At 38.5% G+C, this 5,068-nt stretch overlaps 1 long non-coding RNA gene across 1 annotated transcript; it reads right to left on the bottom strand.

Annotated features, from left to right (window-relative positions):
• Positions 1-130: 130 nt before the first annotated feature.
• LOC107837584 (uncharacterized) lies at positions 131-812 on the bottom strand. The gene is made up of 2 exons (XR_001663615.1): positions 400-812; positions 131-195 (listed from the first exon to the last, which is right to left on the bottom strand). It is a non-coding gene; the product is annotated as an uncharacterized LOC107837584 (long non-coding RNA).
• Positions 813-5,068: the final 4,256 nt, after the last annotated feature.

The raw sequence follows: 5,068 nt of genomic DNA, 5'->3' as shown, positions 1-5,068 counted from the left end.
AAAGTCTAGCCAGGGGGGAACGTACGAAACACATTCACAGAGCAAGGACGACTAAATATTCAGAAACACTCAAATGGCTATTGTACATGTAGACATACCTGAAACATCTTAGACCTGGATAGCGTAAACCTTTTTTTTTTTTTTTACACGAGTCCAGGACTTCCACTTGTTTGCCATAAAAAGTTGAAGTATCACCTAAACAAATACAAGAGAACATAACTTCAGAACTTTTTTCCTCGCTACTATCAAAATAGTGCCGTTTAAAACGACAAAAAGCTTTAAAATAACACACATATAGCATTTGATACACATTTCAAGCAAGTTAAAAACAGCGTCTGACCAGCGACAGTTCGGATGACACCGGCTGTTACCGAGTCTCAATGCATTGCATCAACTTACAGTCAACTTGTGGTGAAATAAAGTGGTCCAACATATAGAAAAATCTGACGTAGAAAATACGAACAAAATCCAACTGTGTCTTGACTACGGCCGTCTTTCACACAGGTGGGCAGCAGTTTCTCATTAGTAAAGTTGCTTAATTAGACGCCCACCTGTCGTAGTCGCGAGCGCCCTTACGTAAGATTAATGAGGAAGGGTGGGGGGAACATAAATAAAAGTAACTTTTCAAAAATCACTTTTATTTGTTAAAACACCGAGGAAAAATCACTTCGAAATCATTTTTGCAGTGACACCATGTTGATATTTTTCCGTCAGGCATTCAATGTGAACCCTGGTAGCGTCAGCAGGCGTGTCCCTACAGCTACGTCTCACGAGACCAGCAAGTCTACGCAGCCGACCACGACGTGCGTCCGTCATTCGGCGTTGGTGGCGCCAGGAGAAAAGGGGCGGGGGGGAAGATTTCACTGGATCCCAAACATCAGAGTGGATAAATGAGGCTGAGGGGATTAAACCAGGCCGTCTACTCAAAGGTGGCTTGACTGTCCGGGTATGTGAATGGATTAAGAGGAGGACTACATGAATGAAAGAACAATGAATGAATTCAACAGAATAAATATAGTGTGCAGACTTTCTAAATCTCCATATGAAAAATAAAAGAATAAATATCTTATAAGATAAGATATTTTTCTTTTATAAATATCTTATATTTATAAAGGCGTTTATAAACATAAATATCTTTATAAGTATAAAGATATTTATTTATTTTTCCTCTGGGAATTTTTTTAACTATAAAAAATTATTTAAAAAAAAATACACCATAAAATATGTTTTATCTGTTTTGTGCAAATAAACACAAAACAGATTAAAAAAAATATGAAATGACTTCAACAAACCAAAGTTACCATAATTATTTTAACAAGCTAAGCATTTCAACAGCTTGTGGCAGAAAGCTGCATAGCAGTGTTTCTGTGCAGCTTTGGATGTTGTGCATCATATTATTTGTTTATAGTGCGATTAATCTTGCATGTCAAGAGGCGCTATATTTCTTGAGACATTAAATGAAATAACCAAACTTTCTTACACTTTCTTACACTTTACTTTTAAATTTCAGGGAAGCAGATATTAAATTACATTTCATCATAATTGACAGAAATAAAGGCTTTCAAACACCCAGTCATTAATTATTTCACTTAGTCAACTTCCTGTTCCTAAAATAAATTGGCTTTTCAGTAGTATTGTAATTTATTGAAATGGTCTGTAGTCTATATCCTAGCATAGTACACATTGTAAATGTTTGCATTGCCCATTGACATTATTTTAGCTTCATCCCATGTATTTGATTCTCAAATGTAATATACGTACCTCATGTAAATACTTCTACTGCTTTGGTAAAACCCAACTACATGTTTGCTATTTATTCAGGCATTTGTAGAACGTTTAATTCCTTAATATTTTTTGGTATCAAGGTATCCACAACTCAATTTTCTTTTTTTTTTATTTGTTTCATTTTTTTTTTAACAAGAAATTAAAATGCACCAACAAAGGTAAGGAATTTAAGTGTATCAACAAAGAATATTCTTCACATATGTTATTGTAAAAAAACAACAAAAAACATAAAGATCAACAAGATTTCTAAGCGACATGATCAGACAAAATATAATAAAATGTGTAATGCTATTCTTCAGTAAAAATATAAAACTACTTCCGGTATCATAATAGCTCATAGTTTAAAAGAATAAAGTACAACAACAAAGTTTTTGGTTACACAGATGTGCAAAAAAAAAAATTAAATAAAGTCTGTGCATCAGAAGCAATCTAAGTTGTTCATTTTAAAGCAACATTAATTTCAGGAATTCATTCTGAAATCAATTCATTTGATTTCAGAATGAAATCTGTTTGAGTGTTGTAACATTCAGACAAATAAGAAATAACACAACAAAAAGTAGGCATTGCAATCTATCTTGGAATGTTGTAAAATAATATAAGGATGCAAGTGGGAAGGCGCAAAAATTGTATCAGCTTGTTTCAAAAATCCCCAAGACAAGGGGGATTTTTGTATTGGTTGCACTTGTAGTCGTTGCACTTGAAAGGTGCAACGACTCTTTCAAGAGACCAAAATGGTTGAGAAAATAGATATGACTTAAAAAAAAAAGGTATGCAGGTGTCTTGTGCTGCTCCACATTTAGAGATATTACAACCATAGTCTTGAACAATCCCTCTATTGTGTGAAGGATAGGTTTTTAGTCTACACCACAAATGAATGGATTTGTCCACATGGCGTAAATATGGTTTGTTATTCCCTGAACACACCATCCTATCAGTGGTGGCAGCATCACGTAGTAGCACTGCTTTCTTCAGCACAGTCAAGCAAGCTGGTGAGAGCTTAGAGATGTATGGGTAGACAAATTGGGTTCACTACAGAGACAGTGAAGTTGTGCTGAAGAAACCGCTCAGCCTAAAAGCAAACCTCTGTATTTACGGGACTCACCGTGTTTCGCCCCTCACCATTGGTCCTGATGCCTGGATCATCAAAGAATTAGATACTAGATAAAGGTGACTGAAATTAGCTTCCTTTGTGAGGAAGAGTTCATCTCAGATCGTGTTGGAGTGGAGCCGTGGCATCTGTCTCAGAAAAGTCTCAGAACTTGCTGAAAGGACTATATGTGTACCTTTTGTGGAAGTTTAACTGGAAAAAGGGATACCTAGGTTAAAATCTTCATCTGTTGGGAGGCAGCAGCACAGAGCCAGGGACTTAAAAAGGCTAAACAACCTGGTAAAGAAAGCTGGTTCTGTTCTGGGGACTATATGTGGAACCTCTGGAGATTGTGGTCCAGTGAAGGATTCTTCATAAATTGAACGTCAACCCTGCATTTCTTTCTGAGACTGCTTTAAAACAAAAGTGTGTTCAGTCAGAGGCATCTTCAGACTTTCTGTAATACAGACTGATGAAATGAAATAAAATACAGGATCATTTTAAAGAAAACCTATCATAGGCTCCAAAATACTGATAGTGAGGATTTACCTTCCAGTAGGACAGCAACCATAAAAACAACGCAAGCCTTAAAACATATTTCTTTAAGTTTTTAAGTTTGAATTTGGGCAATGCATGGAAGAATGGACGCAGTTCCCCGACAGTCTTCACAATGTATTCATCCGAATGTTATCACAATTATGGATTTGTGTTCAAACCTGATGTTTGTGCAATTTACTCAGCTCTCCCAAACGAATGAATAACAGAACAAATGACATTATTATTTAATAAAACAACCTAAAACTGTATTTGGGATAAATTACTTGATGCAGTTTGTAAAACTTGAACCGTTTTTGAACATCTAATGGTGATTCTAAAATACCAAAACTGGATAAGTGTGTCTTTGTTTAAGAATAGAAAAACTACTGAGGGGAAACGAGCGAGTAAGGACCCAGTAAATGTGCGTGTGTGTTTCCCGCGGGGATGAGAGGGTCAGATTAAAGATTGATAGAAATAAATAGTCGCCAAATCCAGCCCTCATCTACCCCCTTGCCCCAAACCTCCTTACCCCAGCCTGGGGTTTGAATTAATGTGTTTCTATTTTTGGCTCTCCCGTGTTTCCAGGGGAAACCTAATGACGCAATGACGTCAATGCAGGTCACCAGCAAGAAGCAGACTGGAGGAATTGAGTGGCTTCCATTAGAGGTTTTGCAGCATTTTCCAGAGACGGGGGAGAAGCGGGACCATATAAACAGATTAGGACTGGAGAAACGCACAGATGAAGAAAAGTGAAGAAATACGGAGCGAAATGAACGGGAGCCGATGCAACTGACGTCTGGGAAGAGAAATGATTGAGGGCGGGTGAGAGGGTGGAGGTGGAGGGGTGGCGGTGGTGGTGCTGAGGGGACCCTACTGCTGCATATCAATGGGTGCCGTCCAAATTCCCAGGGATTATTGGAGGGAAAAATGGGGGGTTGCGGGGGGAACGATGCACGCTGCCTCGCATCGGTGACGACTGGGTGAGTCTATTCTTTTATTATTATTATTATTGTTATTATTATTATTATTATGACATGATTTGCTTGTCGATGAAGTGAGTAAAAACAACAAGCCGCCGTTCTGCTTTCCGTTCTCATGAACAGTTCACCGTATACCATTGAGTTTTAACGTTAGAGCGTGAGTGGCCACCAGAGAGATGTGTTGATGTGAAGAAGAAGAAGAAGAGAGAGAGAGAAAGAGAGAGAGGGAGAGAGAGAGAGAGAGAAAACCCGATTAGAGCGAAAGTGTTGACTTCCAGCGAGTTGATTGCAATTCTTCGTGATTAACGCGCATCTGTAGACTGACTCCATCTAGTCCACAACCGTTTTGCTGCTCGGATGCAACACCAACTCCGCGTCCGTCGATACATGACGGCTGTGTTTACAGCATCACTCCGAAGGGGAGAAACATCTCCACTATAGGCTATCTGCAACTGCAGTTCTTTGACGACCCGCTGTAATTTGTGAAACAGAAAGGGACACTCTGCTCTGGCGTCTAATTGAGATGCCAGTCATCTAATGTGTTGCATCGCCTCACACAGATTTAAACACGCACATCAAAGATTGAGGGTTATTTCAGGGAGAAACTGAGATTGGTGATCGTCATTTACCAAAAGGCTACTTTTCATGCGTGCGTCTCCCTCTCTCTCTTTATGTGTGT

Source organism: Poecilia formosa, unplaced genomic scaffold, assembly GCF_000485575.1.
Source record: "Poecilia formosa unplaced genomic scaffold, Poecilia_formosa-5.1.2 Scaffold154, whole genome shotgun sequence".
NCBI classification, from domain to species: domain Eukaryota; kingdom Metazoa; phylum Chordata; class Actinopteri; order Cyprinodontiformes; family Poeciliidae; genus Poecilia; species Poecilia formosa.
Note: the sequence above shows the minus strand (reverse complement) of the source record. Positions and strands in the feature narration are given on the sequence as shown.